This window comes from Peromyscus leucopus, chromosome 11 (genome assembly GCF_004664715.2).
Source record: "Peromyscus leucopus breed LL Stock chromosome 11, UCI_PerLeu_2.1, whole genome shotgun sequence".
Classification (NCBI taxonomy): Eukaryota; Metazoa; Chordata; class Mammalia; order Rodentia; family Cricetidae; genus Peromyscus; species Peromyscus leucopus.
This window is the reverse complement of record NC_051072.1, coordinates 34,829,933-34,853,150: the sequence shown is the minus strand read 5'-3', so window position 1 is coordinate 34,853,150 and position 23,218 is coordinate 34,829,933. Positions and strand designations below refer to the sequence as shown.

At 42.1% G+C, this 23,218-nt stretch overlaps 1 protein-coding gene across 3 annotated transcripts in view; it reads left to right on the top strand.

The window, feature by feature from the left end:
- The window catches only part of Arl15 (ADP ribosylation factor like GTPase 15), a 389,534-nt gene that overhangs the window by 234,741 nt on the left and 131,575 nt on the right, over positions 1-23,218 (top strand). The gene's annotated exons all lie outside the window — the stretch shown is intronic.

Genomic DNA, 23,218 nt, shown 5'->3' with positions numbered 1-23,218 from the left:
ATCTTACTATGGATCAAATAAGTGTGTGGAAACAGGACATTTTGCTCTTTTCACTTTCTGTGCCTTGGTCAGACCATGCTTATGACCTTCCTGTGGGTTATGACATTATGCTGATTGCCAGGTATTATCTTTTTGTTGAAGAAGGCATTTCCCGCCCCCCAGAGAAATTTTTGGCAAATGTGTGTTTTATTATTTCTGTGTTGCCAGTTTTAAAATTAACATTTAAATATCTTGGAGAAATTTCTGGCACAGGATGGTGACATTTCATTAACGACTGTCCTATGCTTGAGCGGTAGTTACCTTGAAAGTGTGTCCTTGTTTTTTGTGCACAGTGACACGGAGCCACCATTAAGTCTAGACGGTGTGTTTGCCAACAGTGTGTCCTTGCTTATGTTTACCCACAGCTGCAATTCGGTTTTTCCCACTGTCCCCATCTGTGCAGGCTAGCTGTGCAGCGACCTTGGCCAGTTCAAAATCTGTTCAGCCAAGCCCATGTGTGGAAAGAGCTCCCAAGACAGATGGTGGGACCGGTGATGGGGAACCGCTTGCTAGTGACTGGCTAATGGTAACCAACCTGTGCACGCCACAGTGTGATTTTCTGAGGACGTATCTGGAAACTCAGTTCTGATAGCATAAAAACTAACCCAGTGTTGTGGTAGATGTCCGGATAATAAGAGTCATCCTGTTGTGGGTTTGGGGAAGTTCGGGGGAGAAGGGACTAAGTGTGGGGGTCTGTTCTTAGAGATCGCTCTAGCTGCTGTGTGGCTCTTATTTCTAATCAGTTGCCACACTCTTTTGCATACTTCTGTAGAAAGTTCTGGTCCCTCCTACACAAGAAAAGCAGAGGCCTTTGGTGGGCTCCCTGCTTGAGCATAGCAAGCAGCTTGGGTCTGGTTTTGAAAAGGGGAAGACAAGTTTGAATTTGAAGAAAAGAGCAAGTCTGATGTAGTGTGGCCTGTAACGGATATTTCTCTGCCGTGTGGTTAATTGTGAATCTGAAATCTTTTGTAAACAAAACTTACAGTTCTTTTTGCAAATTTAAGATGTTCAAATTAATATCAGTCCTTTTCTGATTAAAAATATATTTCTTTGTAGATCTAAAAATGAAGCATGTGGTAGACATGCACATATATCCGGTCATGCAGGATGACATTAATGTATGGTTGCCGTCACTGCTCTCATTGTCTGTATGACTGTAGCTCATTGATTCTGAATTAATGAGAATGCTCCAAACCGCTGGACTCATCTAGATATAATCAATGTACATGTTTTTTACTTTCAGTAATGTTAGTTCTCATTTTATCTTCAAGAGAAACCTCCCTGATTCTTTTTAAATTAGGTTAATATAGCATTGTGAAGATATACATTGGGCCATGTACTGTTAACTGCTCTGCACAGCTCTCAGTAGTACACTGATAGCTCCATGAGATGTACACCAAATTACAGACTTACTGTCCAGCAAGTAGAATGTCTGGCTACGCAGTGCCATAGAAAACAAAACACCTAGACACAGAGCTCCCAACCCACTGGGTTTCTAAATCACTCTGCCATCTGGTCTCCTAATAATTCCAATATCATCATTTCACACGGAGAAGCTATCCAGGGTACCATTACGGTAGACGGCACAACGCCACGATCCTGGTAACGTTTCAGTGGATCGTCCACAATAGTGTCTTACCTGCTTTGTGTAGTCCGTGCTCCATTTACACCACCTGGCTTACCCATTAGGACAATGGCCCCTTTCACTAGGACAGCGCCATACAGTCATTCATTCTTACAGCAATTTACAGAGATCCAGAAACAGACAAAAGGTCGTCCCTCCCCTTAAGAAGTTCGTCGTGAATGGTCCAAGTGGCCCTGGCTGATTTTCCTTAATTGTTAGATGTACTCCCTTTCTATGGAGTGCTTCCAAGCCTGCCAAGTTGCCCACGTCACTTTCTTAAATGGTGTTCTCTTTTTCGCATCGATTACCTATGTATTACCTCCTTAGCATTTAACTACAACTGTTTGAGTCTTACCATGCTTCCTGATGTTCTTCCAGACTCTGCCTCCTCTTCCACTTTTCTCCAACATGTGATAAAATGGCAATGATGTGGTTAGAGTCTACCTGGGCTCAGGACCTGGCTCGCACACTGCAGGAATGTGGGTGTGGGTGTGCATGTTGGATGTTTACACAGGTATGAGTGCAGAGGCCAGAGGTGGACTTGAAGTGTCTCTCCCTTTTAGTCTCCACCTTATTTTGAAAGGGAGAGAAGTCTCCCACTGAACGTGGAGCCTGCTGTTTTAGCTCGGCTAGCTGGCCAGCCATCCCTAGTGGCCACTGTCACAGCCTGTGGAGTGGCAGCCCTGCCATCACAGGCCCGCACTAACCCATGCCCAGCTTTTGCCTGCGTGCTGGGGATCTGACTTCAGAGCCTTATGTGCTGTGGATATCACTCTGTATAAATAAACACTGATTGGCCGGTAGCCAGACAGGAAGCATAGGCAGGACTAACAGAGAGGAGAATTGAGGAAACAGGAAGGTAGGGAGAGAGACTGCCTGGAGCCGCCACCAGGACAAGCAAGATGTAAGGTACCAGTAAACCACGAGCCATGTGGCAAAGTATAGATTAATAGAAATGGACTAAATTTAAGAGTAAGAACTAGACAATGATAGGCCTGAGCTAATGCCAAGCAGTTTAAATAATGTAAGTGTCTGTGTTTATTTTATAAGTGGACTCGGGGACTGGCAGGACTTGGTGGGACCCAGAGAGAAAAGCTCTCCAGGTATACTCATGTTTGTACAGCACTTGGCCCGCCGAATCATTTATTGTCTAACTCATCTTGAAGATGGGGGTCAGGAAACAAAGTGTCTCCACCCTGAAACGCTGACAATTTTGTAGCCTTGTTCTGTTATAATACCAAGTAGTAAGTATTTGCAGAGGCAGAATGTGGGACATTCAAAAAGAGCGTAACAGTGGCTAAGTTTTTGTGAGTGAGTGAGTGAACATCTACATGACCGAAACTTATGGACCTGGAGTAAATAAGAAACAGCATGAACCTGGGTAGCCCATGACGTAATTCTCTAAGTGTCCCCTCGGTCACCAGCAGGTATCCTCCTGCCCGGCACTGTGCTAGGGACCGGAGATAATAAAGCATGGTTGGACCTCCTAGGAGAAAACCAAGTTGTTGGTTGCCCTAAATATTCAATAAGAGCCCTTGAGTTTTCTTTGTTTGCACGTATATAGCATAAGCATTTGCAACAGAGTGACTAGACCTAATGACAGTATAAGGAATGTTATTTGCATAGGTACGCCCTGCAGATTATTTTTATTCTAAACTCCCCCTTTAGATGTAATCGAGCGCACTTAAGGACATGAGTGTCTAAGCACCTCGCAGAAACACTGCCATGCCTGCAAAGCACGGCATGGCATCTGCCCTTGTGGGGTGTGCAGTTGGATCATGTGTGAATCCATGAGGTTTGGCTTTACGGAATGAGCAGCTCTCAAACAGAACTGTCACCACTGAAAGCTTTATGGCTGTATTTTTCTTCAGTGTGGTGCAATTACTGAAGAAAATTGCCAAGGAATTTTTTTTTTTTTCCTAAAACGCAGCGCAACTATAAGCATATATTGTCAGTCTTGGTAATAATGACACCCAGGAAGCACAACTTGCTCAGAGGAGTGAGACAAATATTTTGATGTTTAGCAAATGCTTTCCCAACAGGGAAGGAAGTGCCAGTTTTCTGTCCAGTGTCAAGTCACTCATCCCAGCAGCAAGGAGTGATGGAGCACGTGGGGCCAAGTTTCCATCTCCATGTCATTTACATATGTCCTTTTAAGGTAGAGTTTGCGGTGAATCTAAGTATTCCCAAGGATCTCCTTATCCTACCGACCGGCCTTCCTCCATCCCTCTGCTCCCCATCTCTGGGTGTAAAAAGTCTGTGTGAGGATATTACAGATGTTAGGGAAACCTTGTGCATTAAGAACTCTACTTAGATTTAAAAAAAAAACAAAGCAAAACAAAAAACACCTTGCAGTTATAGACATGTTAAATGAATTAAGCCAGTCTTAGACAATTACTGTGTGTTTTCTCTATTTGTGGCTCTAGATTTTATATAAAAACACAAAATCACATATGGCATGAAAGTCTGTAAAACTGTCAAGGGACTGCAGAGACAATTGGGGTGGGGGATGCGGGAAGGAATACGTTCAATGTACAGTATATATTATTGTGAATTTTTTTCAAATAATTTAGACGGCAATGTTAAAAAGAAGTTAGCATATGAAAAAAGAAAACAGGAAAAAAGAAGTAACCCATGTTGCTTCAGTATCTGTTACTCTGTTTTAGTGATAGCTTTTTTATTTTTATTTTATTCTTAGCACTTTAAGATAATGATACATCATAAAAATCTACAAAGTAAAAAAAATCAGCTTTATAATATGTATACTTAAGTCATAATATAGGATTTCTCAGTCTCAGCACTATTGACATTCGGAGCCAAAAAAATTCTGTTTGGGCAACGTCTTGTGTATTACAGGGACTGCTTAGAAGCATCCCTGGCCTCAGTCCACTAGATACCATTAGCACCCCCTAAACTGCAGTAATCAACAGTGTATCCCAGTGTTACAGTCTTTACCCTTAGGGTCCAATCTGCACCACCACCCCCTCCCCCATTTGAGATTGACTGGAAAACAAAGTTCCCTCATAGTCTTCTTTCATGATAAGTAGTTGTTTTACAAGTGTATACACAAAACTGTATTCTGAATTTTCAGTCCTCCAAACACGTTACATTAACTAACTATTGAAATTTGCACCGTTAGTCCCTTGCTAAGTTTCTCCAAATAACATCATAAATGACACTTTTAGGCATACTGGTTTTTCGTTGGAGTTTTAGAATATTTATTTACTTGTGGGGCAGAGGGGGAGCATGTCCATGCGTAGGTCCCATAGTGCATATGTGGTCAGAGGACAGCTGGCAAGAATTGGTTTCCTCCCTCTACTGTGTCGGTCCTTGGAATCAAACTCAGTTCATCAGACTTAGGTGGAGGCACCTTTACCCACTGAGCCATCCCGCTGGCCCCTTAACCAGACTTTTTTTTTCTTTTAGTATCTATTTGGTGTTGACTAAATTGCCTTTCTACCTTTTCTGTTAGCAGATAGAAGCTCAGGCATCTTATGAGAGTAGACAAGACATCAACTGCCAAGTACCCCGTAGGGAAGCATCAGGTCTCCTTGGCTCACGAGAGCGCTTTCACCTCCTGGGCCATGCACTCCATGTCGCCCGTACTAGGGAAAGCACTCAGGCTGGGAAGTCATGCAGCCCTGCATTTGTTCCTATCACCGCTTTGGAAGCGAAGGCAACACATACTCTAAAAACACCCTCAAAAAAGGAAGAAGATGTCACCCGTTAACATGGTTGTGATGCTAGAAGTCAGGTATTTAAAACACCCAGCAGAGTGATCATTTCACTGATGCTAGCTAGTGCAAGCGGTAAAACACTGTGACTCGTATTCCTTGTCCATCTTACCCAGCACTGTCCACATAATATTCAGGCACCAAATGGGAGCCATGTTGTTCATTTAAATTTTCTGATAACCACACTGAAATACAGAGCAGCAGTGAAACTAGTATTCCATAACGTTTACATTAACTGTACTTAAAAACACTGAGCTGCCATACATGTCCTACAGTTCCAGCGTGTCTCGATGGGAACTGTCTTCATTTTAAGTGCTCAAGAGTCAGCTCTAACTAGTGACTGTGTGGTGACCAGCACAGCTTTAGGCCGTACATGAAGGATACCAGGACAATATGTGCTCTCATGGCAAATAAGTGACCACTGAATATGATAGAAATAGCTCCCTTTATAGTAAACCAGTTCTAATTATCTTCAGCTTTCTTCTTCTTTTTATTATAGCAATAGGGAAAACTGCCCAGACTCCTAAACTCTGTCTTTAACTTACCAGATTTTTTTAAAAAAAACTTTTGATTATCAGTTCTGTCACAGTTACTATTGCTTTGCTGTACATTATATCAAGTTGACTATTCAACTTAATGTTTCACATAATGGGATCAAACGTTTGTACTCAACAAGTATTTCCTGAGTACTCAGCACATTTCCCCCACCCGTTTAGCCATAGTTTTGCTTTGATAGTTACCTTTGGTGAGCTGTCATCAAAAAATATTAAATGAAAAATTCCAGAAGCAAACCATTTACAAGTTTTAAATAGCATGCCATTTTGAGTCACTTGATAAAGTCCCATGCCGTCCTGCTCTGTCTCCCAGGACTTAGTCATTCAGCGTTTTCATTGTGTATATGCTCCCTGCTTGTTCATCACTTAGTGATGTGATGCCTAAACTTCATTATCAGCTTGAGTAGATTTAGAATCACCTAGGAGACATGCACATCTCTGGGTGTATCTGTGAAGGTGTGTCCTGAGAGCTCTCATGGAAGAGGGAAAGACACTCTTCCTCATGGATGGAGGGCGACTATTGTATGCGTCAGGCACTGTTCTCAGTGTTTTCTCCCATTAACATTTAGTGGTCAAAATGACCCACTTTCCGAAGGAGGAAACTAAGGTACAGAGTGACCAGACCACATGCCCAAGGACACGTCTATTAAGTGGAAGATGTGGGATGAGAATTGAGGAGCTCTGTGCTCTCCTACAGAACTGTAGTCTTCCCTTTTGGCCACTTGTCCTTTCTGGCCACAGCCTGATCCCTGTCGATTGTCCCACTAGTTACATGTGATAAGCCTCAAGACCTGTTATTGTCCCCAAATGCTCATCCCTCCTACTAGGTTTCCCTAAAAGTACTTTTTGTTATTTTGAGCCCGTCTATCTATTTCTTTGAGATGGAGGGAAATGCAGATGGTCTCAGATCACCCTTTACTTCTTAGCCTTTTAAAGGATAACCCCTTTATATGTGTTTCTGGGTCATACCAGAGTAATACAGTCTTCCTCCCTACATGCCCTCAGCAAGGTCAGGTCAGACGAGAGGAAGCAAATAGGCCAGACTAGGGTGTGGTTGTCACATACACCTCTGTGCATGTGGGGCAGAATGCTATCTCTCAGTTTCTGACAGAAGTCAAGAGAAAGAAATGTATTATATAAGCCCGAGTAATTTCACAGAATGGGCAAGATAAATGGTGGGAAAGCCCAAACCAACTTCTCCGTGACCCTCTGAAATTCCGCTTGTGCCCTAAGAAAAATGTTAAAAATGATGTGGTCAGAAGGGGAATGTCACAGCCTCAGGAGAGCAGTGGAAGGAGACATGCTAATTTAAAAAGAAGCTTGCTAACATCCTAGCCACCTCTAATGGCCATATAAATATTAATAAAGCTTTAAACACCTTCCAAATTAGCTTTATTTTTAAATCAAAAGTGCAAGACATGGAAGTGGTAATTTGTGTTAGTCCAGCAGATATAAAATTAATTGAGATAAAAACAAGAAGTAGCAGAAGTAGCAGGCAAGCCCTTTGGGTGGAAAAATAATGAGTTGTTCTAACTCGTTTCGACAGTCGAGAGCGAAACATCACGAGACATGAGTTCACGCTATTGAGTTTGGAGTCTGTCGTTACACATCAGTGCCCCACCCCCACCCCCCACCTCCACCGGAATCAGTAGAAAAAGCAGTTTCAGCCAGGCTCTTGCCTCCCCAGTTCTGACTGTACCCCGTGAGGCAGTGACACCCCCTCCCCGGCCTTTGACCTCTCACCCGTCTGGGGCAGGACCGCTGCTTGATGGTGGAGAGAGTGTGGCTATGGCGAACACAGGGGGACTCATTGTCCCCGCCAGGTCTTCCATGTATTTCCCAACAGTTTGGCAACACTGTGGAAACCAACTACAGAACCCTCATATTTCCTAGGGAATTCCTGTCAAGCCACAGACACGCCAGCTCCTCCCCGGGCCCCTCGCAGGCAGACATTTGCCAGCCGCACTCATTTGACACACGGCACTTCCGTGAATCCCCCCCACTGCACAGTATTTATTATCAGCTATTCAGTTTTTAACTTAGTTTATTGTTGGGTTTCTTTTTTTTTTTTTTTTATTTCCTAGCATCTTAGGCTTTGTGTATGAGGAATTTCTTTTTGAAGTGATGCAGAATGCTTCGACTGTGTTACCATGAGAGCTGAGGAGATTGGGTTGCACAACCCGGCATTTACAAATGAAGGCTCGAGAGGCACTGACTACTTCATAAAGCTGACTCCAGAGGTCCTGGACCTCGCCGGCTTCGGCCTCTGCTGAAGGTCACGTGTTCCTGTGGTCACTGGGTTTCCTTCTAGCTGTTTCTTATCATGATTTCCTGGGGAAGAAATGTCAACTTCTCCATCCTCATTACTGAACCAGCTCCTTTACTCTATGGCCTTCTTGTTATATATATTTTTTCCCCCTGGTATGGAATCTGACTGGGGTACCAGTTCTTCGAATTGATAGTCACTGTCTTCAAAGGTCCAATACTGTAGGCTGTGTAGTCCTTTCATGAAAACTCAGCTTGAGAGTTAGCGTTGTAACTGCTTCTGTTATTTGGGTTGAAGTTAGGACAAGCATTAAACTACCACCACCCCCCGTATACACACTCTGTAGAGAACCATGTGACTCAATACAGTGAGCCAATGAACTGGCAGGGATCTTTTAAAAAAATTACACAGTGAGTCAGTTTATTCCCAATATTTTCAGTGGGAAAACAAGACAACAACAAAACAAAACAACCACAAAGATTTAAAAAACAAAAACAAACACGCAAACAAAAAATTGCCCCAAGGAGCCACCGTAAAGTACTCATGCAGGAATATATACAGCACTCCTTTTAAAGCACATCTCAGTCCTCTGCTAACCCCTCTTTGTCACACTTCAATATGGTGCCAGCCTTAATGGGTTTTCTTTTTAATGGGAAATGGTGGAGAGTTTTTTAAGAACTACAGAGAAAACATCTGTTTCCTTGGGATTTGCTCCAGGAGTATCAGACAGGGAGGATGTGACGTCAATGGGGAAGCCGTTGGAGGACATGAACCTGTCCTTTGCCTTCCTTCTAAAGAGTCCACATTATTTCACCCACTAATATTTATAAGACCCTGCTCCTACTTCACACTGTATATAAATCTCTACTCCTGAAATTTAGTAGCCTTAAAATAATGATTTCTCTTGTCTTTTGGGAAAGTCAAGCTATGCATTTCTTTAAAAAGCAAAACCTTTCCTGTCTACCGGTTCCTGTGAGATTGCATCCTTTGGTATGTGTGTCTGTTAGTACATGTCTTGAAGCATATCTCTGCCTGTTTGTTCATTGCTCTTCCCATCAGCATGAAAACCAGTTTAGTTTGAGAACTATATATATGGCCCGGGATGCCAAGGGGCCTGATAGTTAGGAAATATAGTCATGTGTCCAAGCATATTCCATTAGTAAGAGGCAGGAACTTGAATTCAGAATCAAGTGTATTGTGCTGTATAGTACATTATCTTTACACACACACACACACACACACACACACACACACACACACACACCCTCCTCAAGAAGACAAGTGGCATCTGGCACCTCTTCTAACCTCACTGTATCTGGTAAGTCATTTATAAAATGAAAGATTTAGTTGGATAACTATAGATAGCATTTTTATTTTGAATTGTCTCAAAGAAAACCTAGAAGTATTTTGAATGTGCTACAAAGAAAATGATGAATATTTGAGGAGATCAACATGCTTATGCTGGGCTGAACACCCTACAGCATACTCATGGATTGAAAATTTAACATGTAGAATTTCTGTGTGTCAAGCAGAGTGAAGGATATGAGTCAGAGTTCCTTCAGGCTTTTGCCACTTGATCCACCCGCCTGTTTATGGCATTTACTATTGGAATAATAAACAATTATTCCACCACCACCACCACCACCACCACCACCATCATCATCATCATCGGTAGTGTTTCCCTCTATATTTCCAGCTGGCCTGAAACTCACTATGTAGTTAGTCCAGGAGTGGCTTGAACTTACGGTAATCCTCCTGCCTCAGTATTCCAAGTGCATTATAGGTATGAGCCACCGTGCCCACTTTCCATCTTTTTATAAACAAACATAAAACTAATAGCCAAACCAGTATCCTGTTATTATCCTCTCATCTCAAGTGAGTCAGTGGTTAAGCAACTTGCCAATACTAGGTTATGTGTTGTACATATATGTGAACTCAGACTTGGAACCACACCAACACTGGAATTTTCTACTGTTTCCAGATGGTCACATAACTCCTCCCTTTATGGGAGAAGTATAAACGAGGTTAATATGCAAAGAAGCCTGCTCATTCACTAATGTGACACTTTCAGTGAACAGTCAGTGATGTTCTGTTGACTAGCACAAACTGAAGATGATCAAAGCTTAGTCCCTGCACTTATGGAGCCCACAGCAGAAGAGGAAGTGAGCATAGATTTCAGTAACATGGCATGAATCGTGTCAATAAAAATGGTGAATTGAGGAGGGAACCTCTGATCTGAGCACTGAAGGATAAATAGGAGTTTGGCCAGCAGGGAACGAGGGAACTCTAGCCGGGACAGAAGACACTGCAGACAGATAGACTCACACAGAGATGCATGACCGTGGGAAGAAGTGACGGACTGATGTGGTACGGTGTGGATGAGCCTTAGACGCATGTAAAGCGGAGGAAGCCATTTGCCATCTACCGTGGCCTTCCATCCATAGGATATATCCAGACTAGGAGGCTCCAGAGAGACAGGAAGTAAATCCATGGTTGCCTAGGGCCGTGGACAGCTGAGAGTTGGGAAGCAGTGTCCTTTGACCGCTAAGTATGGTTTCCCTGTGATACCATGAAAATAGTCTAAAGTTGGTTGTAAGTGTGTGCATAATAACAGCCATCGAGCTGCCTATTTTAGTGTGCAAATTGTCAGGTAATTGAGCTATATGTTACTTTTCTCTTCTTATTTTTCTTAAATGTAGTTCCATGACCAGAACTAGCATGTTTGGGTAACAGTAAGAAGTTGGTGACCAGACTGTAAATTTTGAAGTTGGTTCTGGCCATGTACTGCAGATAAAATTAAAATGTTCCCTTTTCATTGTCAAATACTCTGAATTTAAAATGTATCCAGAATGTTAAATATAGTCAGTCTTTTATTTTCATGCAGTATTTCATTATGTAAGCATACTATTATTTCCTTGCTCGTTTATCTGTTGTGGGACATTTCTTCCCACATTTTGTCCTTACACACAGTACTAGGATAAATTTTGATATCAGTATCCCTCTGGTGCAAGTCTCTCAGAAAAGATAAGGAATGATACTTTTATTAAGTATAAAAATCAGCATTGTTCGTGTTTGTCTAAACTATACAGAACCAAGGAAAAAATGATAGGCATAACAGTCAGGTGAATTTTGGGGGTTGGAATGGAAGGAGGTGGGCAGGAAGAAGGGTGTGGCATGGAGCCAGAAAACAGATGCAAGTTACAACAATTGTAGGTCCTGGGGCTGGGGGTGTTTGTGACAGCGTCTCTCTGTATAACCCTGACTGGCCTGGAACTCACTGTGTAGACCACCTGTCTCTGTCTCACTTGCTGGGATCAAAGGAGTGTGCCACCCCCCCACCCCCACCCCCGGTTATTGTTCTTGATGAGGCCACATTTTCCCAGTCTGTGGTCATTTAAACCTTCTGTTTTAGAATGATGTACATATATAGGATTGTTGTGAAGAAAGTACCATGTGTTTGTTCAGTGTAGCCCATTCCGAGCTTCCAGTATTAGTAATGAGTGGGTATTTGTTACAGTTCAAGAATTGCTGTATTCAGATTTCCTTTGTTTGCCTTTTTCTGTTCCAGGATTTTCTACAAAATTAATATCCCCTCAGATTTAATATTTGTGTTTCCTTAGTGTTCTCTTAGCTCTGACATTTCCCACCAAATGACCTTGGCAGTTTCAAGGAGTACAGGTCAGGTATTTTGTTAGATGTTCTCTCCCTAGAGATTCTTCTGAAATTGTTCCTCCTGATTAGACCTACAGGGAAGATCCCAGAGACCCATTGCCTTAGCACACCACCGCAGCATGCCTGCCGCTTTGCACTCAGAACACCTCCACTAGGTAGTGTTTTTCAGACTGGACGCTACACTTGCTCTTCCCTTTCCCACTGGCCTTTGGGAGGAAGTTGGGCATGCACAGCTGTATTTACAGAGGACTGAGACCCATGCTCAACCTTCTTAAGGGCACAGTGTCTACATGGATTATTTGGATCTCTCTTGCTTGGCAGACTGGTCTCATATGTTTTGTTATTGTTCTTATTACTCCAGGAGAGACTCCTGCATATTTGTTTTCTACTTTGAGCTGTCATCCAATACTGCGTTATTTTGTTGCTCAATTGTTTTAGTTTTGTCCACGAAAACTAAATTTTCTTTCATTGGGCTTCTATGTCCCTTGAAGGTACCATCATTTTTGTGGGTTTGTGGCTTTGGGGTTTGGGGTTTTTTGGTTTGGGTTTTGTACTCCCTCATTCTCCACACTACAAGGTGCTCCATGTTCCTTCTGTACAATCCTTGTATCATCTCTAGCCTTAGCTTCAGACATTTCTCAAAAGAGCCCAGGATTCTTTCCATCAGACAGTAGAATTAGAAACCATAATCTTGATCCTGAGTTCATTCATTGCTTCTGAGGTGTTGTTGCTGCTGGGCCCTCTCAGCTGACAGAACAGAGATATATGTATGTGTCTGTAATCCCCATATACATATGTGGATTATGTTTCTATAAATATTTTCCTGTGCAATTCTCTATTTATAGTAGGCCAATTCAAGTTCATATTGATGTCTTTAGCTCTGATTCATTCCCATATGCATCATGCTACCCTGAAACCCTTCCTATCTGTGACCTCTCATTATGTATGGCACTGAGAACCCTGGCCCCAGCCACCCACCCTCCGTTCACAGTAGTTTAATATACTTAGATATAGCATATTTGTGAGTTATATAACTAATATATACATATATATTAATCCATGTCTGTATGGAGAAAAAATACATATCTAGTTCCCTTTGCCTTTAGTCTTACAGACAGCTTTTCCAAAGAGATAGCCCAGCCCTTCAATCTCTGAAATCCTTTGGTGGTTTGTTTTACATGTGTTCCATTTGGATGTTTCTGTCACTTTCTGCTTTCCATGCTAGGGTTCCCCTGACTCTCTGGTTGCTTTATAAAGGATACATGAATCCATATGTAATCTTGGTGCTGCAAGGTTATTTGTGGCTTTTAACAAGTACAAAGTGTATTTTTTTTTTTTAAAATCCCAGATAGGGTCTGTCTATAGTTTTTGGTGTCTGTCCTGGAACTCACTCTGTAGACTAAGCTGGCCTTGAACTCACAGAGATCCACCTGCCTCTGCCTCCCGAGTGCTGGGTTTAAAGGCATGTGCCACCACAGCCCAGCATGTATATATTTTTAAGAGACCCTATCTCCAAAAAAAAAAAAAGTAGCCCCCAAGATTAATGTACTCAGCTTCTCCACTCTGTGTCCATGGAAACCCTTGACCTGTGTTGCTTCTGAGTTTCTGAGAATGTAATATGTAGGAATTATTCATTATGTGGCCTTTTCAGATTGGACTTTTTTACTTAAGACTACATATTGAAAGTATACACATGACTTTTTATGGTTTGATAGATTATTTCTTGTTTAGCACTGAATAATATTTTAATCTTTATGGCACTGTCCAGTCAGTTCTTCTATTGAAAGACATCTTGGGTGATTCTGACTTTTTTTTTTTTTTTTGCAGTTCTTTTTTTAATTGTTAGTATTTTATTTTATGTGTATGGATAATTTGCCTGTGTGTATGCCCATGCGCCACATGCAGGCCTGTTTGCTATAGAGGTCAGAAGATGACATTACATCTCCTGGGACTATAGTTACAGATGGTTATGAGCCATCATGTAGGTGCTGGGAACTGAACCCAGGTCTTAACTACTGGGCCATCTTTCCAGTCTTCTTTTTACACTTCTTTATAAAGCTACTTCAAACATTTTATGGACATAAAATATCCTGACAGCCTAGTAGATGTCACATGTTAAAATTATATTTAATTTAAAAGAAACTGCCAAACTAGGATTGGTATGGTGGGTCATACCTTTTCTTATAACCAGGAGAAAGAGGTAGAAGCTTGAGGCAAGCCTGTGCTACGTAGTTTTCCAAGCCCACCTGAGGTTTATCAGAACATCCTGGACCAAAAAAAATAAAGAAGGAAGAAGGAAGCAAGAAGAGAAGAAACTGACAAACTCTTGTCACAAAGTGCTGCTGGTGCCTACATCTTCTTCAGCTTGTGGATTTTAGCTATTTTAGTAGACATATCATCAGATTTCTCATTTTAATTTGGAAGTCTTTTGTGCCAAATAGTACTAGGCACTAGGTACTGTGCTGGCTACCTGTTCGTTGAGGTGTATGTTTGAATCTTTTTGCCTGTTTTTTTTTTTTTTTAAATTGGGTTGTTTACTCTTTTAGGCTGTTTAATTTGTATGTGCTGTATATATTCTTTTGTGTACATCAATTCTGTAGTTAAACTATTAAGGCAACAGAACATGAAAAAAAAACAGTTTTCTAGTATAGATAGGAAGATTTATTTTGAATTTTAGACTCAAAGCCTTACAACTTGGTACCCAGCTATAATACCAACACTGGGAAAGCAGAGGCAGAAGGACCACAATATTACGGCCAGTCTGGGCTATATTGTAAGACTGTCTAAAATAAAAACACACAAACAAAAAGAGTAATAATAATGCAGACTTCAAACTCTGACTTCATTAGCCTTGTGACTTTGAGGGTGGCATATAATTGTAGAAGACTCATTTTCTGTATTTTTTGTTGTTGTTTGAGACAGGGTTTCTCTGTGTAACTTTACGCCTTTCCTGAAGCTCACTCTGTAGACCAGGCTGGCCTTGAACTCACAGAGATCCGCCTGCCTCTGCCTCCCAAGTGCTGGGATTAAAGGCATGCACCACCACTGCCCGGCTCTTCATTCTTAAGAATAACACCTACCTTGTGTGTGTGTTTGTGTGTATGAATTTATTGAAAGCAACAGAATTAACTAGAGATCCAGCAAATACTAGACAATTCACTGTGTACAACATAGGAAATTCTCAATAATGATGGTGACACATACTTCCATTGATGGAGAATTGACTTATTGAATATATAAGTATTGATCAGGTGTCAGTTTTGTGTCAGGCATGGGGATACACCCGTAACTCTCTGTCACAGGGTTTGTAGAAGTCATGTAAACAGATTTGCAATATTCAGAATACAAGAAGCTCTTGGGAAGGAAGGCACCCGAAGCAGAGTTTAAATTGGTAGGCCTTTCTAAGGGTTCGAACAAGAGGCCTTAAGAGCTAAGAAGGTAGAAAAAGGAATGGGAATGGAGAGAATGAACAGGGGAGATGTCTCAGTGCTAGACACGGAGCATGGAGGTTGCTCCGTGACTTGGGGAAGTTGGAGAATGCAATTAAGCTGGTTAGCCTTCTCTGATTGAGGGGTAGTAGGCTGACTTATTAATAATACTAATTAAAACAATAATACTGACTTGTTATCTCCTAGAAAATCATGTTTTAAATATACATAATATCTCTAGTCAGATTTTCTTTTTACAGAACTCTCAACTCATAAGCACTGATACTCCAGCACAAATATCTGAAGAGAAAACTAGCCATTTAAATCAAATAGGAAACCTTCAAGATTAAGGTCCTATTCTCATTAACCACCCACACTTCTAACAGTTGTACGGCTGAGCACTCTTAAGGGCCAGCGCTGTATTCTCTTGACTATTAAAGGTGGAGTGTATAGTTTTGATCAATGGTACGATCGGGCCAACAGCAAAAAGAACTGCACAGTATCTTCTCCAATTCTAAGTCAAACAGAGCTGAGAGATAATTCCCCTGCGGATTTATAAGTAAGAGTTAAATCCCTCCCCGTGTAATGTAGCACCAGATCGAAGTAAACAGACTATGATTTCAGCGCTAGACACAGCCTTAAGGCAGAAGAAATTACACTGTCATACAGGGGATATGTGGCGGCGGCTGCTATTTCGGTGCGTGAGCTCTTTGTTGTCACATAGTTGAAGGCTATCCAGATGAGGAAGAGTGTCAACCAAAGCAAGGAGAAAACTCCTGGCTCTGGGCTAGAGGAATGGACGAGAGAGGAAAAGCACAGTGCTGGGGACCACATAAATGAGGGGTCTGTCCATTCACTCACCCCACTTTCCTGTGCACTCTTACTGGAAACAGGTTGTTCAAAGAACACACACAGGGGAAAGCTGAAAAAAAATCTATTTTTTTTTTATCAAATGGTTAATTTCACCCATGATTTGTATAATTGAGTTTTAATAGCCTCCCGAGGCCCCTACTCTGCCTTGTCAGCCACATGTTTGGGTCTCCTAACACAGTGCTCACTTTAGTGACCGTGGCTAGCAGTCCTCCAAAAAGTCTGTTTCATTTCTCCATTGGATAGCCACCTTAATACTAGGTTAATGGTCCTTTTTGGGGAAGACTGGGTGAGAGATGGTAGGATGTGATAAATATCAGAATGTGATGAATGGTAATTGGGTGTGGAATGCCATTAAAACAAGTAGGAGACAATCCAGAAGCAGCTAAAAGCAAGGCGTGTGAACTCATAGAGAAAGAGAAGGAAAATTAGGAGATCATTCCAGGATAAATTGAAAAGAATAATTTTATAACATTAATGTATCTTTGCATTGTATAATAATAAATAAGATATGCATAAGTAAGACATGCATGCTCCCATGTAATAATGAATGAACTCAAGATCACCCAACTCAGTGTGTGATCTTTGTAGACCGTTGCTGTAGACTTAAGGAATGGAAGGATTTGTTCTGTTCTGGAGCTTTCCTCTGCTCTCTTACTCACCGAGGTTGCAGAGTAGCTGCTTGCATTCCAGTGACTCTTCTGAGAACCTCCTGCAGTCAGTCTGCCATGCTCCGTGTTGTGTCTGCAGTTTCTCATCATCCTGCTGGGCTATCACCAAGTATTCTGCTCCCGAGCCACAGGTGGCCAACCTCCTTTCTTGATAGGTTGTGCAAAGCCTTCAGAGTGCTGTTTTCCATTCCTCTGTAATGGCTGTGGCTTGGGCTCCTTTAGTTTTCTGCCCTGTGGCCACCATGACAGAGGCAGATGTGACATATGTAGGAGGAGGGAAGGCACTCACTCCAGGGAGTAGCCTGCCAAGCTGTTAGTGGAAGTGACCACACTGGGTTCATCTCACTCCATGGCTCTCTTATGTATATAAACTAACCATTCTCCATCATTTGTGAGCTCTCAGTGGAAGCACTCCTTCCTTGTTCTGTTGAACACAGATATTAGCAGGCTATATTCCTACAACAACCTTCAGCTTCCCTCTTCAAGAAACCCTTATGCCCCCACCCCCCACTGCCTTTAGGACAGAGTATGTGATTGAATTTAGTCTCCTTCACTAACAAGTGTTTTCGATGGTCTGAGCCTCATGATCCATATGCCCAGTTCTGAGAGAGCAAAACAATAATGTCTACCTGAAGCCCTTGATACAAACCTGGGGCAAGAGCGTACTCAAGGAGAATACCCAGTCCAGAATGGTGACTCAAACCTTGGAATCCCAGCACTTAGATAAAATAAGTTTGAGCTGGAGGCTATCTGGGGCTACAAAGTGAGTTCCAAGTCAGTCTGGGCTGCAGATGGAGATCCTGTCCCAGAAGTGAAAGAAAGGAAAACAGAAAATGTCCAGACTCCTGGGGCTGGCTGCCCAGGCCTTCCATGCCCATCTGTTCCTCTCATAGTAGCTCATCTTCCTCCCGTGTCATGTCCTTCCTGCCCTTCACCCACTTGTCTGAATTTACCCAACTCTTTAAATCCCATTTTTAAAATTCAACTTAAAAACTAAAGGCAGTTTCACCATTTCCATATCATTTTTCCTTTTAAAAATTAAAATGTAATCACATAATTTCCCTCTTCCTTTAAACTCTCCCATATCCCTTTCAAATCCATGGCTTTTTAGTCTTTATTATTATCACTACAGGTGTGTGTGTGTGTGTGTGTGTGTGTGTGTGTGTGTGTGTGTGTGTGTGTGTTTGGGGGAGACAGAGAGAAAGAAAAAAATAATATAAATGCAACCTGTTGAGCCCATTTAAGGCGCGCGCACTCAAGAAAACCACCTGGTGCCTGATACCCACTTAGGGTGCTTACCTCTGGGGAGACTAAAAATTTTAGCTCTTCATCTAGAGATAGGGCCACATGCAATCCCCACCCCACCCCCATCCCTGTTGGCATGCTAACTGCTGTTGTTCAGATTGTTCAGATCTTATTTAGGCTACTACATTGCTGAGATTTCACAGGTACAGATTTCCTATATTATATAGAAGACTAAATTATTCAGCAGAGTTCCGAGTCCTCTGGGTCTCCCTTCTCTTCTACAGTGTTTCCTGAGCCTTGGGTGGAAGGGTTGTGTTGCAGATGTGTCTGAGAACTATGGGGCTGGGAACCCCATAGTCAGTTGTTCTCTGCATTTTGACTAGTTGTAGTTTTTTTATAATGGTCTCAGTCTGCTGTAAAGAGAACCTTCTTTGATGAGGTCCAAGAACTATACCTATCTATTGATAGAAGGATAAGTATTTAGAACGCATTTAGAAATTAGACTGGCTTAAGAATGTGGAAGTAGCAGAGATCTATGACCTTGCTAACCACAGGTTGGCTGGGTATTCAGTACCAGGCTTGAATTCTCTTCTGCTTAATGGACTCGGTTTCCGGTTAGACAGTATTGGTTACCCCCAAGATGTAAAGACCACGGTTGCACCTTTGGAGATATGTGCCATGCCTGGTTATTATGTGCTTCCTAGGCTCCACAGCTGGATAGGACTATTAAATGCTTCCCTCTTAGGGCAGCTTGCATAGCACTTCATGGTATTATGAAAGCTCATCCTTTCATAATATGCATTTGGATGAGATCCAGCTCAGTTCTCCCAGGTTCTGTCTGAAGTGTATGGTGTCTTCAGCAATAGGAACTTACTGCTAATTCTGGGGGTGGGGTGGCAACAGTAGTCGCCTACATTGTTTGGGAGATTCTCGGACTTTCCTGACCAACAACTGGAAAGGAGGGTGCTCGTGCCTTGTACTGAAGTTTTGGTTAGATAGTCTGTGACATTGTCATCCAAGTGACATAATCTTATTTTAACTATATACATATACACACCTATATTATTATATGTCATTTTAGCTAAATATAAAAAACATGATTTCTTACGGCTTTTTCAAGTATTCTCTGTGTTATTGATCCCTACTCCCCACCTCCTCCTGTGTAGACCTCCCCAGTTAAAGGCCCCCCATTTCTCCCTTCCAGTCCCCTCTATACTTCTACCCCCTCTCTGGCCCTCCTCCCCTCCCGCCATGGTCCTTTTTGCATCGGGCATTTCCAAGGAGTGTACTTGCCATAGTCACTCCCTCTACTCCCCTTACATCCCCTCACACCTCTCCCCTTTCCCTATCCTCATCCCTAGTGGTTCCCCTTACTCCTACACACTCCCACCAAGTTCCAAAGAAGAAAGCAAGCGTGCGATACTTGTCTTTTATGCCTGGTTTATTTCACTTTACACGATAATCTTCAGTTCTAGCCATCTTTTTGCAAACAACATAATTTCACGCTTTATAGTTGAATGAGACTCTACCATGTATGTAATTTCCGTACTTTCTCTATCCACTTGTGTGTTTATGGGCAGCAGGCTCATTGCATGTGTTGGCTATTGTGGATAGACTGGAAGTGGATCCATAACTTCTTACTAGCCATTCCAGTATGATCATTTCCTTCCCCCAAATCCCTGGAGCATTCTATTGCCTCTACTATTAGCTGAAATTAATCATACAATGTCTGCTTTTATTCAAAATGTATTTTGCAATGGTTGTTACTTTTTCAAATGCTTTTATCATGTTTTTAATCCTATTGTGTGTTGCTTTTATTTCTTTCATCGTTCATGGAACTCCTTACATGCTATATTGAATAAGAATATTGGGTTTGGTCTTTGTTTTCTGATCTGTTTATTCTCAGCTAGCACAGAGACATGGAACAGTGTAGAAATTCAGGTGTTTTGAACCATCCTTTTGATCAAGATGTGCTGTTGCTTGCTTTAGTAAACGCCCCCACATGAGAGAAGGAGTCAGTACAGGTAGTACAGGAAATATCAGCTAAAGAGGGCCGAAAGAGGAAATGTTTGCAGTTGTTTTCCATCCCGCTTTCCTTTGGGGCTCTTTCTACCCCATTTAAGGAATCAGATAAATAATGGTGGTTAGCTTCCATTGCCTTCTGTTGGCTGAAAGGCAGATGCTAAAAATGTTCTCTGCTTTTTTGATCCTTATGGACCCCTTGCATCTACCCTACTTGTGGAAGAGAAAGACCAAACAGCCAGAAATGCAATAACCAGCTCAAAGTAGTGGGGTTTTTTTCTTCTTAGTTCCTTCTTTACTGTAAGGTAAATTATTATCTTCTTATCAAAGATCTCTATGGGACGTGTAAATAAGTACCATCTTGTTGTTTCAGCAATTTGTGGCTGATACTGGGTCTATCAATACTTTTAATGCCTGTAATAAATCAACAGGAGCAGAAATTGCTACATTCAAAGAATTTTGGAGTTCGTGTTGCCAGGCTTGGATAAAGATAAGAAGAGCGGGGTGTGTAGCTCAGGAGTAGTGTACCTGTTAACACATGCAGCGCTCTGGGTTCACTCTCTAGTACCGAAAACACAAAAAAGTCAGGAGGTTGTGACGAAGGTCCATTCCTGGTCCCGGTGTCCTTCCGGTTCAGCCCTTCAAGCAAATGTCCTAACGGTGGTGGTGAAGTGACTACAGAGGCTATGTTGTACCTGGTGTCGTAGGGACGACGCTATAAGACTTGGGTTGGGGTAGAAATGCTGTCATCCGTGCAGGCGAGGTACAGTAAAGCAAGCTTTGACGGCTTCCCAGCGCGGGTGCTTCCAGAGACATTTTGTAGCTTGTCGTGGAGCCGAATCCTGGCGCTGGCCCGCACTGGTCTAATGGGCTTGCTGCACTCAAGTCTGGCTGCTGAAAGTCCCGAAATGTGCTCTCGGTCCCAAATCTGGCTTGCTGACATCTTGGCCAGAGAAATGCATTTTAAAACAAACAAAACCAAAAGGGAAATCTTAAATCCAAAATTGCCTGAAGTTTTAAAACTGGTTTAAAATAAAATGCTGTCAAGTCCGAGGAACAGAATTTGAAGTTGTCAAGTGTTTTATGTGATCACAGCTATTGCCTGTGGAGCACTGCCCTTTTCTGTCATTGTTGTTATTTTTGTGAGTAGTAGTAGCAGCAGCAGCAGTAGTAGTAGTAGTAGTAGTAGTAGTAGTAGTAGTAGTTTTGTTTTATTTTGTTTTTGAGACAGGCTTTCTCTGTGTAGCCTTGGCCATCCTGGAACTCTCTCTCTGTAGACCAGGCTGGCCTCAAACTCAGAGATTCACCTGCCTCTGCTTCCTGAGTGCTGGGATTAAAGGCATGTGCCACCACTGCCTGGCTTATAAATATACTATTTATAACTACAATGTAGCTGCTAGGAAAACAATTGTCCTTTTCTCTAGAAACTCTGTCTTCACCTTTCTAAACCTTTAAGTGTGGCCTTGATTTCAGTGATGCTGTTTTTCAGTTCAGAATCAAAGCTGTGTGAACTGCAAAGTATGTGTTTGAAATGCATGCAAGTGCCAGCAGGAAACTGTATGAGAAAAGAGCATCTTACAGCCTAGTAAAGTTCACTCATGAGCAAATGGTATGAATGGGTGTGTGAGTGATCCAGTATTCCTGGTGTAGGAGTGATAGGCTAGAATGTTCTGGCATGAAGAAACAGTATTCTAATGTTTCCAAGTGCTTGTTTTAAAAATGAAAGTAACAAGCCAACTTTACAGTATTGAATTAAAGAAATCATATATGATTAAGGTGCCCTGCACAAGCTCATGGACATCCCCTTGCCATGGGAAGAAATCCCTTGCTAGAACTGTAAAAGGTGTCTCTCTATCTCCATGACATCTTTCATCACACCTGTAGATATCACTTGCAAAGGACCTTCCCTTCGTCTGTCACCTCTCTCCTTTACTTGGAGCTCCTGTAGCAGCCTCCTTTTATCTGGGGTTTCATTTGGGACTGTCTCAACAGACTTAGTAACTTGTGCTCAAAAACGGCCTAAAACATTGATAACATATTAACTTTACTATAGCGTATTGTTACCGTGGAGGTATTTCATTCTTGTTTTGGTTACTCTCTTCCTGTGTCTAATCTATGTTAAATTTGTCATAGCTCTCTATGTACTCTAGTTTCTTTCTGATGCTGTGACAAACGCTGACCTAAAACAACTTCACAAAGGGAAGGATTTATTTGGCTTAGACTCCTGAGTCACAGGCCATCATGGAGGGAAGTGGAAGCTGGAACCAGGGAGGAACCCTGCTCACCACCTTACTACTCACCTAGGTTCTTATATAGCCTAGGACCACCAGCCATGGGGTGGTGTTGCCTAATGGGCTGGGCCTTCCTCTATCAGTTAACAATCAAGGATGTCCCCACAAACCTGCCTCTGATCTGAGAAACCTGTGAGAAATTCTTTCTCAGGTGGCCCTAGGCTGTGTCAAGTTGACAGTTAAGGTCAATAGGACAGTATGTACAAGATAACAATGTATTCAAGGATTGGCACTGTTCACAATGGTAGGCATCCACTGGGGTTCCTGAATCGCAGATAAAGATGAACTACTGCATTTCTACCTTAAGGGATAAGAAAAATTATTGCTCAAAAATGCGTTACCAAGGTTAGTCTCAGTGAATTGCAGAGTATCAGAAATCACAGATTGACTGCCATTTATTAGACTTTTTATAAAAAAGGTCGGCTACATCCCAAATAATGTGCAAGCATGGAGGGTTAGAAAAATAAACAAGACTTCTGTTGCCTAGCCCAGGAGCTAGCAGTTTGTGAGTATTGTGTAAAAACCATGGCCATTATGAAATGCTTGGGTCCAAAGTTCAGGTCCACTAGCCAGATAAACGCCTGTAACCCTAGTGTAGAGGGCTATGACTTTTTATGGTATACACACACACACACACACACACACACACACACATACACACACACACACATACATACACACACACACACACACACACACACACACAGAGAGAGAGAGAGAGAATCACACATACAGTCACAGTCACACACACAATCACACACACAATGCTCAAAGGGAGGTTTGTCAAGAGAGTTGTGAAAGA